A 12,817-nucleotide genomic window follows, 5' to 3' on the forward strand; every position below is an offset into this window, starting at 1 on the left:
ATACACAACACAACACAATACTACACAAACACCATACACAAACACAATACACAAACACATACACAAACACCATACACAACACAATACACAAAACACATACACAAACACCATACACAACACAATACACAACACAATACACAAACACAATACACAAACACAATACACAAACACCATACACAAACACAATACACAAACACAATACACAACCACCATACACAACACATACACAAACACCATACACAAACACCATACACAAACACCATACACAAACACATACACAACACAATACACAAACACCATACACAAACACAATACACAAACAATACACAAACAGCATACACAAACACAATACACAAACACCATACACAAACACAATACACAAACAATACACAAACACAATACACAAACACAATACACAAACACCATACACAAACACCATACACAAGCACCATACACAAACACCATACACAAACACCATACACAAACACCATACACAAACACCATACACAAACACCATACACAAACACCATGCACAAACACCATACACAAGCACCATACACAAACACAATACACAAACACCATACACAAACACAATAGGAGTGCAAAGTATAGAAAAGGTAAACAAATACAGTATATACAAATACAACTTAACTGTGTTTCATCTTTCCTGGAAAAGCCCCACTGAGCTATTAACTGAGCTATATTTTCACAAGTCCTAGTTCCATTGATGTCAACCCACACGGTTTGCCCCGTATTCTTGTATAGGGAAATTTAGTTTTTAGGTCCATACAGCGTCCGCCTTCGGTTTCTTGTATTTGACAATGGGGTTCATGAATTAGCTAAGTATAATGCAGATTTGCCAATAAGGGGCCGTCCATAAATGACGTCACGCGATTTTGGACGATTCCCCCCCCCCCCCCTCGTCACACGGCGTCACAAAAAGTCAGACCCCCCCCTCAAATATGACGTCACAAAGCTCTGCCCACCCCCCAAATAAAACATGCTTCAAATCGCTTGAAACTATTGTCATTGTAGTGCAAGGGTCCTCAAACTTTTCAAACAGGGGGGCAGTTCACTGTCCCTCAGACCGTTGGAGGGCCGGACTATAGTTAAAAAAAACTATGAACAAATTCCTATGCACACTGCATATATCTTATTTTGAAGTGAAGAAACAAAACGGGAACAAATACAATATTTAAAATGAAGAACAAGTAAAGTTAAATCAACAAACTTGCCAGTATTTCAATGGGAACTATGGGCCTGCTTTTGGCTAATGAGATGGTCAATGTCCGGTTCCATATTTGTCACTGCTAGTCGTAACAAGTGATGCAAGTGTGCATCCATTAGTCTAGATCTGGTTGGAGATTTCAAATGTTTCATTCTGGAAAAAGTCTGTTCACAGACATAAGTGCTGCCAAAGATGGTTGCCATTTTGAGTGCATGGTTCCTGAGATGAGGATATGTCTCAGAGGGGAGAGATGCATTTCAAGAGGAATTTAGCATATTTATGGGAAATGCAGGAATGTTATTAGTACTACATATGCAGCACGGGCATATGTAGTACTAATCACATTCCTGCATTTCCCATAAATATGCTAAATTCCTCTTGATATGCAAATTATTTTGTCAAGGCGCTCTTTCCCCCGCTTCCAACCCAGCTTATATATGCTCCAAGCTCGTGTGCTGTTTCATTCAGACGCTGTCTCCCCAACAGACCTGGTTTTCACCTGAGGACGGCTGCTTGCGTTGTGGCCAAAACGTCGTGAGAATTATTTTATTACTTCCCTTCTATGTGACTTTACCGAAAGAACCAAGAAGATGAATCCCTGCAGTCACGAAAGCTTTAAATCGAAAGATATCCTCTCCTGTAGTTGTTCCTTTGATGCTTTGCAGTGCAGCAAGCTCTTCTGTGACTTCGAAATAGTCATTCGTCCCACGAATAAAAATTTTAAGTTGTGCAGAATCACGAACATCATTGCTTTCGTCGAGTGCCAAGGAAAAATAGGAAAGTTTTTTTGTGGAGTTTTGCAAATTCTGATGCAAATTGTCTCCCATTTCTTCAATCCTCCGTGTAATTGTAGGTCCTAAAAGACTCACTGTACTAAATAAATCGGCCTTCTCTGGACACATCTCTTTGGTAACAGAAAGAAGGCGTTCTTTAACAAATTCTCCCTCCACGAATGGTCTGCCAGTGCACGCTATTAGCTTGGCAACTTGAAAACTTGCTCGCAGTGATGAAATATGTAGCTGCTTCTGCTTCACAAAAGTATTTTGCTGAGTTGTTAATGTATTTTTCAGTTTTAATATTTTATCTTTTCTCACTTCTCCGACCAAACAATCATATTTATCTTTATGTTGAGTTTCATAGTGTCGACGTGAATTGTATTATTTGAACACAGACACTATATTCTGGCATATCAGACACACAGCTCTTTCCTTGTACTGCATGAAAACGTAATCATAAGTCCACTGTTCTTTGAATATCCTACACTCCGAGTAAATTTTTCTCTTGACATCATTGTTTCCTAGGGAGTCAAAATTGCTATTAGTAAAATACCAATATATATACAGCGCTACAAAAACAATATACCAGCAATAACTTTGCCCACACAGAGACATACAGACTGTACTGCCCATCAATACAGTCTGATTGGGGAGAACTCCGCCCCCTCTCTCTCTTCCACCAATGACCGTCCTTCTCATGCAGAAAAAAAGTAACAGACAGGCAGCGGCGGCAAAAACACCCGGCGGGCCGGATAAATGTCCTCGGCGGGCCGCATGTGGCCCGCGGGCCGTAGTTTGAGGACCCCTGTTGTAGTGCGTATTTAATGTGGCGCTGCACTCTGATGTTGTAGGAGAAAACATTTATTACAAAGTATATTTAATTAAGTAGAACGTGTTGTCTATATTAATTTAAAGTTGTGCATTTTGATGTGACGTCACATTTCTCACCCCCCCCCCTCGTCACACATCGTCACAAATGTCTGGCCCCAGGTGCGTGACATCATTTATGGACGGCCCCTAAGGTTTTCATGGGGCCCAATGTGGAATTCTTCTTGCATCAAATGATGTGAGACTGGATGTTAAGTAGAAGTCACGATGGTAGGTCCTGCACTGTACAGTGAAAATCGAAGAACAATGCTCAAGTGACGATTTAAAGCTTTCGTGACTGCAGGGATTCATCTTCTTGGTTCTTTCGGTAAAGTCACGAAAAAGGGAAATAATAAAATAATAAAAATAAGACGGCGTCTGTCTTTCCGACAGACCTGTTCTTCACCTGAGGACGGCTGCTTGCGTTGTGGCCGAAACGTCGTGAGAATTGTATTTTATTTGTTTTATTTTTATTATTTTATTATTTCCCTTCTTCGTGACTTTACCGAAAGAACCAAGAAGATTGCTAAAGTGGGTTTAGTCTAAATCTTGACTTAAAGCTTTCGTGACTGCAGGAATTCATGTGGATAGAAAAATAATGAAAAATAAAATATCACGACGTTTCGATCGCAACGCAAACAATCGTCATCAGGTGACACAATATAGCGGGAGAGCTGCTGAGGCAGGACAACATTCCAGGGCTTGGCCTCCTGAATGTGGAATTGCAGTTGTAGCTCTGCATCGACATCAGCCGTAGGGAAGAAGCAGGCCCACCACCCAGCTGTGCAGCTCATTGTCAGAAGCGACCTGGCCTCAAATCGTCGCTCAACCAAGTGGGCTCAACATCACGTGGACATTTATGGCGGCCAAATACTCTTAAACACGTGTTTCGAAATGAGTGTGGAGGGGAAAACCGGACGACCACGGGGGGGAGAAACACCGTAAATGTTTAATATTCAGCAGGAGTCAGGGTCGGGATCGAACCCACGACCACCTGTATACCAGGCGAGGTAGTTAACATCTCCTAGCCACCGTGATGATGAGAGAGAGAGACACGCAAACTCCAAATATACAGCAGCAGGCGTCAGGGTCGCGATCGAACCCACGACCTCCTGTATACCAGGCGAGGTAGTTAACATCTCCTAGCCACCGTGATGATGATGAGAGAGAGAGACACGCAAACTCCAAATATACAGCAGCAGGCGTCAGGGTCGGGATCGAACCCACGACCTCCTGCAGACCAGGCGAGGTAGTTAACATCTCCTAGTCACCGTGATGATGATGAGAGAGAGACACGCAAACTCCAAATATACAGCAGCAGGCATTGTCAGGGTCGGGATCGGGATCGAACCCACGACCTCCTGCACACCAGGCGAGGTAGTTAACATCTCCTAGCCACCGTGATGATGATGAGAGAGAGAGACACGCAAACTCCAAATATACAGCAGCAGGCGTCAGGGTCGGGATCGAACCCACGACCTCCTGCAGACCAGGCGAGGTAGTTAACATCTCCTAGTCACCGTGATGATGATGAGAGAGAGACACGCAAACTCCAAATATACAGCAGCAGGCATTGTCAGGGTCGGGATCGGGATCGAACCCACGACCTCCTGCACACCAGGCGAGGTAGTTAACATCTAGCCACCGCGGTCCTGTGTGAGGGGCTATTGGACCATACCCCTCCACGCTTGCACGGCACGGTGCGGCTTGTCGACGGGAGCATGGGGGTACAGCACAACAATGGATCGTGCTGGGTTGCGCTCTCGTGCCCACATCATGGCAACACACCCACGGCCGTATTATCCAATAGGCCACAGTCAGCACTGATATCTTGGTTACATTTCTTGGTTGCATTTCTTTTTATCATACAAGCAAACAATATGGGCACATCATTAGACCTCTTTTTCCAGTACCAAAATATAATAATAGGGTTTTGCCCCTTTTTTATGCCAACAAAACTGCATTTTGACTGCAAGTATTGTGTGGTTAATGCAGACATGATTCCTTGTAAAAAGGTTTCAGTTTTGTTGCCAGAAAAAAGGGAAAAAACCCTATTATAATATGGTCACAATTTTTTTTCGTAGGCCCTTTAGTTTTCAGTTTTCGTAGTCACAATAACTGTGGCTAGAGCTGATGGAAAAAAATGTGGCCATTTTTTCGTGTGATAATTTTTCTTAACAAAGTTATCTTCTTGAATACTAATATTTACATAGCAAAGGTAGGCACAGTGTAGATACAAAGAGGCAGAGTCATGTCATTGTTTTTTTTAATTCATAAGATGAGAGAGAAATTCAACACCGGAGAAAAACTTTTCAAGATTTTTGTTCATTGCAAAATTAGCACCATCTCATTCTCAACAGAGAGTAGCAGTGCAAGGGACGACGAGGCGTTCGTGTCCTGGGGACGAATTACCGCGTGAGAAGCAAGCGGAGTGGCAGCGACGGCAGTGGTGAGTAGTGACACGGTGCAGCAGCAGCAGCAGCAGCCGTAGGAAGTTATCACTGAAGGCCGACGAGACAGAAGTGCCTGGGGCCCCCAACACGTGGCTCTTAGCTTGAGGTGCATGCCACCACCCCCCCCCCCCCCCCCGGGTGCGAGATGCGCTTTCTGGGAGTGTGCGAGACACGGCCAGAATTTTTTCGGGAAGATAAATAATCAACAATACAAATTAAGTAGAAGGGAAATAATAAAATAATAAAAACAAAACATTTAATAATTCTCACGACGTTTCGGCCACAACACAAGCAGCCATCCTCAGGTGAAGAACAGAGCTGTCGGGAAAAAAACATCGTCTCAAATTTTATTGTATGTTTTATTATTTTATTATTTCCCTTCTACGTGACTTTACCGAAAGAACCAAGGATATGAATCCCTGCAGTCACGAACGCTTTAAATCGAAAAGCAACTACCTTGTTTCATCAAACCCTGTGTGTTTATTAACATTATACATTTGTTTAATGACTGAGAACCAAAGGGGTGCAAGGCTGCAGTCAAGGATAAGAACCCACTGGTCTTCAAGAACCTCAATGGGGCTCTGCACAGAGCCCAGCAACAGCAGCAGTCTACGGAGTGCTGCTGTGGCTTGTCAACCCCGGGGTACGTGCGTAACAGGGACGTGCGGTCAGGGGAGGCAGGGGAGGCACATCCTCACCTGTCAAACTCCAATGAGAATAGCTGTTACGAAAAGTAAACAAATAACAAATTAAAAATTACGATTTTTCCACTGATCTGTGTTATAAATGTCACTTCTGTACGATCTCAATCACTTTTATAATAAAAATCGCCAAATTTACGGAGCTCCGCTGCAAATACAGGAAGAGACGAGAGGTGAGGCAGCGACGAGCTCAGCCTCCCCTCTGATTGCGCAACCCCTCAGAAACTGGATGGAGCGCGGGCAATAAGCGCGTGCCTATTACTATCTCAGCATGTCACCAATGTAATGTTTGTAGACCCCTTCATTTCATGTCCTCGCCTTCCATACTCCAGGTAACTTAGTATTCGTATGTGTATCAAGATATTTAGGCTCGCTGGTCTCGTCATGAAACTGCAATGAAAAAGCACCAGGGGAGGCAGCTGTCACATCTGCCTCCCCCAGTGAGGACACGCCCCCTCAGTGTGTGAATCTGGCTCTGATACCAGCAATTGCCTCCCCAGCCATTGACCTCACCGCACGTCACTGATGTGGAGTGGGTCAATAATTAGAGTCGAGTCTCTCTGAGGCAACACGTATTTATATTAACAACAAATCCCTAACACAGAGGGGTAACGGCCCCTTACACCCGATACACTGAGGAGGTAGTCCCTCCAGACTAATATGCTTCTCACTGGCTATTCTAACCCTTCTTGAGTGAAGCTTGTTGGTCTTCCCTGGTATATAAGCTTAGAGCCGACCCTTGCCAGGGGTACGGCTCTGCCCTTGGGCTCTTCTCTTCAGGAGGCTCTTGGTCTTCGGGTGGACGACGACTGCTGGACCGTTCAGAGGTCCGGCTTTTATACAGAGCCGTGGCTCGCTCCGCCCCCCCGGCCACGCCTTCCTTCCAGAACCTTCCACCAGGTCCTGGGAGGGTGACGTCATCCCCCAGCCCCCTCCTGGGGTCTGGGGTCCGCGTCACTGGATCCGCTATCCCATAGGGCAGGGGTGGGGAACCTTTTTTCTGCCAAGGGCCATTTGGATATTTCATTCGCGGGCCATACAAAATTATCAACTTAAAAATGAGCCCGTTATATTTGGTCAAACATTTTATTAACTCACCCCTAATGCGATGGCTGGAACTGCTTCTATTTGGCGAGGCGTGTGATGTTAGCTGGTATTGATGATGTTGCTGCTACTCGCAACTGCTTTTCCAGGTTTGCTCCGAGATTGATTGGATTTCGAGTCCCGCCTGCGGTTGCCTTGGCAGGGCCGCACCAAATGATTTCTTGGGCCTCATACGGCCCGCGGGCCGGACGTCCCCCACCCCTGCCATAGTCCTTCGACACTGGGCTCAGTCACTCTACCGCCCCCTATCGACACGTGTGGGATACTACCAGCTGACAGCATGGGAAGTGCACAATAACACCCCGATACGTGGACACCTGGGGAGTAACATGACAACGTCCCAGGGGGGTCACGTGAGGTCATTTATAAACGCGTGAAATCACATCATACCTGAGAGTCATTGGGTGAATGAATAACGTTGTATGAATCTGCGAAAATAAAATAACTACGATGACATTTGATTCCACGCGGTCACTTAGAACGATATAAAAGACGTTTATAAACTCACCGATCGTAATACAATGCGGGCTTCCAAGGGCAATCGGCGAGCGCGAACGAATCATGCGATTTTGGACGATTTTTGACCCCCCCCCCCCTCCCATCGTCACACGGCGTCACAAAAAGTCAGACCCCCCTTCAAATATGACGTCACAAAGCTCTGCTCCCCCCCCCCCCCAAAAATATAAAACATGCTTCAAATCGCTGTAAACGATTGTCATCGTAGTGCGTATTTAATGTGGCGCTGCACTTTGATGCTGTAGGAGAAAACATTTATTACTAAGTCTATTTAATTAAGTAGAACGTGTTGTCTACATTTATTTAAAGTTGCGCATTTAGATGTGACGTCACATTTCTCAACCCCCCCCCCCCCTCGTCACACATCGTCACAAATGACTAACCCCCCCCCCCCCTAGGTGCGTGACGTCATTTATGGACGGCCCCTTAGGATGACGATACCTCACAAAATGGACAATTGCTTCACAATGTTGACGATAATTATTATCCATGCCTACGTGTGTTTCCTCAGAACCATGTTGGGTCAGGCAAAGGGGGGGTGGTGGTTACTTGGTTTAAATAAAACTCAACACGGTAACCAAACACGGTTCGTGACAACTGATGTGGTAATGCAGGAGACGCTGTCCAGGCCCAGCACCTGCTGAGCTTCGGGCGCGTTCTTCCTTCAACACATCTCCGGCACACCGCCGTGTTGGAGAGCAAACACACAACGTACTGGGATTGTAAATGTTGTGGACTTGCTCTCCAACACACAAGCGGTTAGTGCTGTACTCGTAACGAATTGGCACGTTCTGTTTACGTGATTACCCGGATTCATTGGCTGTGTCGGGTGGTGGCGGGTTTGACGACACATTTATATTTACGCGATATAACCCAACAAAAGAAACCTGCATCATGGATTTATCCAGTTTATCATCATCGATTATCCGGCTGCTGCTTCCAATGTTATCCACCAGGTCCAGAGCCGATTTGGCGAAATCGGTAAATCCGAAATCAGTGTTCAATCGATACGGTACATTATACACTTCATGCAACTACTTAAACAATGAAGATACTGCACGTATATACATCATCCCATGCATGAGTCTTCGAGATTGGAGTTGTAAGTACGGTACAGTGAATGCAGTAACTTTTTAAAGTAGGATATGTTTCGTCTATTTGTATGTTTATTTATGCCACTTTCATACAGTAATGCATGTCATAGGTTGTTTTGGGTTAGATAGCGTAAATTTCAATGTGTTGTTAAACCCGCCACCAACAATTTAAATGCTAAAAATAACACAGAGAACAACACCGAACAATGTCATACAAGACTGTGCAAATAGAAGCTGTTCTAAATAATGATGATGAGTGATTATTCGGCGTTTTTTAAAATCCGGCTTCCTTGAAACCGCCGTTTAATCGATGATCGACTGTAAGTCTGTATGACTATGTGTCTATGATTGTATGTCTGTATGACTGTTTGACTATGTCTGTATGATTGTAAATCTGTTTGACTATGTCTGTATTATTGTATGTCTGTATGGCTGGATGTCTGTGCCTCCACATCAATATTTTTGACAGAAAGAAGTGAATTACTTATGAGACCTTTTTGCCAGTGTTAATAAATGATGAAAAACAAGAATAGGTTTTACCCTTTCTGGCAACAACACGGGAGTTGCGTGAAGACGTTCAAACACCAAATAGAAACCTTTTGCAGGCATTCAAGTTACTGCATTAACCACACACTGTACTTGTGACAACACCTACAAACAAGCTCCGATAATACATGTGTAGTGACTAACTCGGAGACGATAAGACTTGGAGGCACTTCTTTATTAACGAGCACCATCAGGATTAACACTCTTAATGTTTAGTCCATCTGTTGTCGGCGACGCTACTCAGCCAGGACAGCTGGGTAGGCTGTCTGACTAGTGGCGCTCCGAGATGGTAGAGACGGTGAAGACGACGAGAAGGACGGTGAAGATGACGAGAAGGACGGTGAAGATGATGAGAAGGACGGTGAAGATGATGAGAAGGACGGTGAAGATGATGAGAAGGACGGTGAAGACGACGAGAAGGATGGTGAAGATGACGAGAAGGATGGTGAAGACGACGAGAAGGACGGTGAAGATGACGAGAAGGATGGTGAAGATGATGAGAAGGATGGTGAAGATGATGAGAAGGACGGTGAAGATGACGAGAAGGACGGTGAAGATGCCTTCGGCAGCACGACGGGGAGCCCACTCCAACAACAGCCCCGAGGTCCCCCACAGGGCCCCCCCCCCCCCTTATATACTCTCAGCGTGGCCTCGCTCCGCCCCGGCCACGCCCCCTTTCTAGAACCTACCAGCGGGTTCCTGGTGGGCCCCTTCTGTGACCTTCCCCCCCTAGACCCCCTCTCGTGTCTATCCTGACCTGCTTGACGTCAGGGCTGCCGTACCCCGCCGATCCCCTTTTCTGCCAGCAGCCAGCGCTATGCCACTACATTTGTGTGGATTCTCTCCTAAACTGATTGCCCTACACCAGATACTCCCTTCTTTATGGCCTAGTCTCACCAGCGGTGTTAGGCCAGAGAACGTCAAAAGGCGGACAGTACAAAGACACGTCTAGCTCGCGTCGAGCAGTTAGTTCTACCTGTGGTACTTTTAGAGGGGAATTGTCTGCTGAATATTATCTTAATTATCTTCTCCGCAGAGACGCGAGTGGTGATTCTGTGTTGGGTATTGTATCTGAGTTTTGAGTGGAGCTATAACCCATATCTTGCCTACAACAACATCTGATAGTTCACCAGAATTGGTTCAAGCAAGGTTGACCGTGCTGATGAGATACTAAATGTCGAAACCGAGCCCTTGCCTGAAACAACATCTGAAAGTTCACCAGCCTGGGTTCAAGGCAAGCTAACTCAGAATCACAATCATTATTCAGACTGGAGGAATCCGATGAGCTATGAAGCGTTTTAAAAATAATGTATTCCAATAGGACATCTGCTAATATGAGACACTGAGTGTCGAAACCGCGCCAGACTTTTGCTTGTGTTGAACCAATGCAGCTGAAAGTGTGCACTCACACAAGTCCGTGTGGCTGATGGGATGGGTAAACAAAATGTGGAAAGGGTTTTGGTTTTTCTGGCAAATCGCCCGATGAAGCTGGATGTAATTACCAGCGAAACGTCGTACTACTCAAATTTAAAATGATGTTGATTCGCTCTTCAACACACTGGTGGGCTAAAGAAGTTAATTATTTTAACCTTTGTAAACGTGACACATTTTCTACTGTTTGGCCGTGTCGGGTGGTGGAGGGTTACGACACATTTATAAATAACGCGATCTAACCCAAAATCCTTTATTAAAATGTGGAAACAGTTCAGCTTCGTAAGTTTGTTAAATAAGTTTATCCTTGATTTGGCCTGCAGGTGGCGCTATGGCATCTTGGCTGGAGACTGCCCAGACTCAACTGCTGTCGCCCAAGGGAACACCGGTGCCCCGAGGCCTCATGCTGCCCCCTCAGCACACCTGGCTGACAGACGATCGTGTGGGCACAGACAGGTGGCTAGGTATGTAGAAGGATCCTGTCTAAGGGGCCGTCTATAAATGACGTCACGCGATTTTGGACGATTTTTGACCCTCCCCCTCGTCACACGGCGTCACAAAAAGTCAGACCCCCCCTCAAATATGACGTCACAAAGCTCTGCCCCCCCAAAAAATTAAACATGCTTCAAATCGCTGTAAACTATTGTCATTGTAATGCGTATTTAATGTGGCGCTGCACTCTGATGTTGTAGGAGAAAACGTTTATTAAAAAATATATTTAATTAAGTAGAACGTGTTGTCTATATTTATTTAAAGTTGCGCATTTTGATGTGACGTCACATTTCTCAAACCCCCCATCCTCGTCACACATTGTCACAAATGTCTGACCGCCCCCCCCCCCCCCCCAGGTTCGTGACGTCATTTATGGACGGCCCCATAGGAAGTTAGATGCAATACACCGGTAGGTCGACAGATGCGCTGGTAGGTAGGCGGGTAGGTACGTAGACATTTTGGTATACAAGTGGGTGGAGTGGTGGCGCAGTGATTAGATAACTGCGCTCCGACCCCGACGGTCTGAGTTTGAATCCCGGACACGGCTAACATCAGTGGCGAGTGACACTTGAACCGGTCCCCGGCCACCTCACCATGTCGCATATGTAGCGACGGGCCCCGCGCCAAACGCTTTCAAGCTATCAATTCCGGTTCAATCATTCTGCACTTGCTCTATTACTATAGTACTATACCGTCTTCAACTTTTACGAACGACTGTTTGTTTAAGGTTAGCGATTTGTCGTATTTTCTGGCCGTATCGCAAATGAAAACATACAATTACATACTCCTTGGTTCTTTCGGTAAAAAAAAATATAATCCCGCAGTGTTGCGATCGAAACGTCGTGATTTTTTTTCTACCTACGTGACTTTACCGAAAGAACCAAAAGAGTATGGATTCCTGCAGTCACGAAAGCTTCAACTCAACATACAATTACTTAACCATGCAAGTTAAACACTCGTGTTTTAATATTTGTGTTTTTTTTTATGTAGGGCTCCTATATAACACACGCAACAGGCCCCGCGCTGGCTCCACGCGGCGCTGTGTGCTGTGTGCTCAGTCTGCCGGCGATGTTCCTCCACAGCGCGCGCGGCAGAGGGAGCCGCGCTCGCTCCGCTCCGCGTCCCAGCGGCTCCACGCCGCGGTTTGCTCCTCGCTGGGGGAGGGGGCGAAGGTCGAGTTCCTGCTCCACTCACTCCCTCCCTCTCTCCCCGAACTCTCCCCTCACTCAGCACGGCCCCAGTGTTCACTCTCCCCGAACTCTCCCCTCCCTCTCATCTCCCTCTCCCCTCCCCCTCCATCTCCCCTCCCTCTCATCTCCCTCTCATTTCCCCTCCCTCTCATCTCCCTCTCATCTCCCTATCCCCCTCCCTCTCCCCTCCCCCTCCCTCTCCCCTCCCCCTCCCTCTCCCCTCTCATCTCCCCTCCCTCTCATCTCCCTCTCATTTCCCCTCCCTCTCATCTCCCTCTCATCTTTCCTCCCTCTCATCTCCCTATCCCCCTCCCTCTCCCCTCCCCCTCCCTCTCCCCTCCCTCTCCCCCCTCTCATCTCCCCTCCCCTCCCTCTCCCCTCCCTCTCTCCTCCCTCCCATCTCCCTCTCCCCTCCCTCT

This window comes from Lethenteron reissneri, chromosome 40, assembly GCF_015708825.2.
Source record: "Lethenteron reissneri isolate LAM-NWPU_2019-01 chromosome 40, ASM1570882v1, whole genome shotgun sequence".
Lineage (NCBI taxonomy): Eukaryota > Metazoa > Chordata > Hyperoartia > Petromyzontiformes > Petromyzontidae > Lethenteron > Lethenteron reissneri.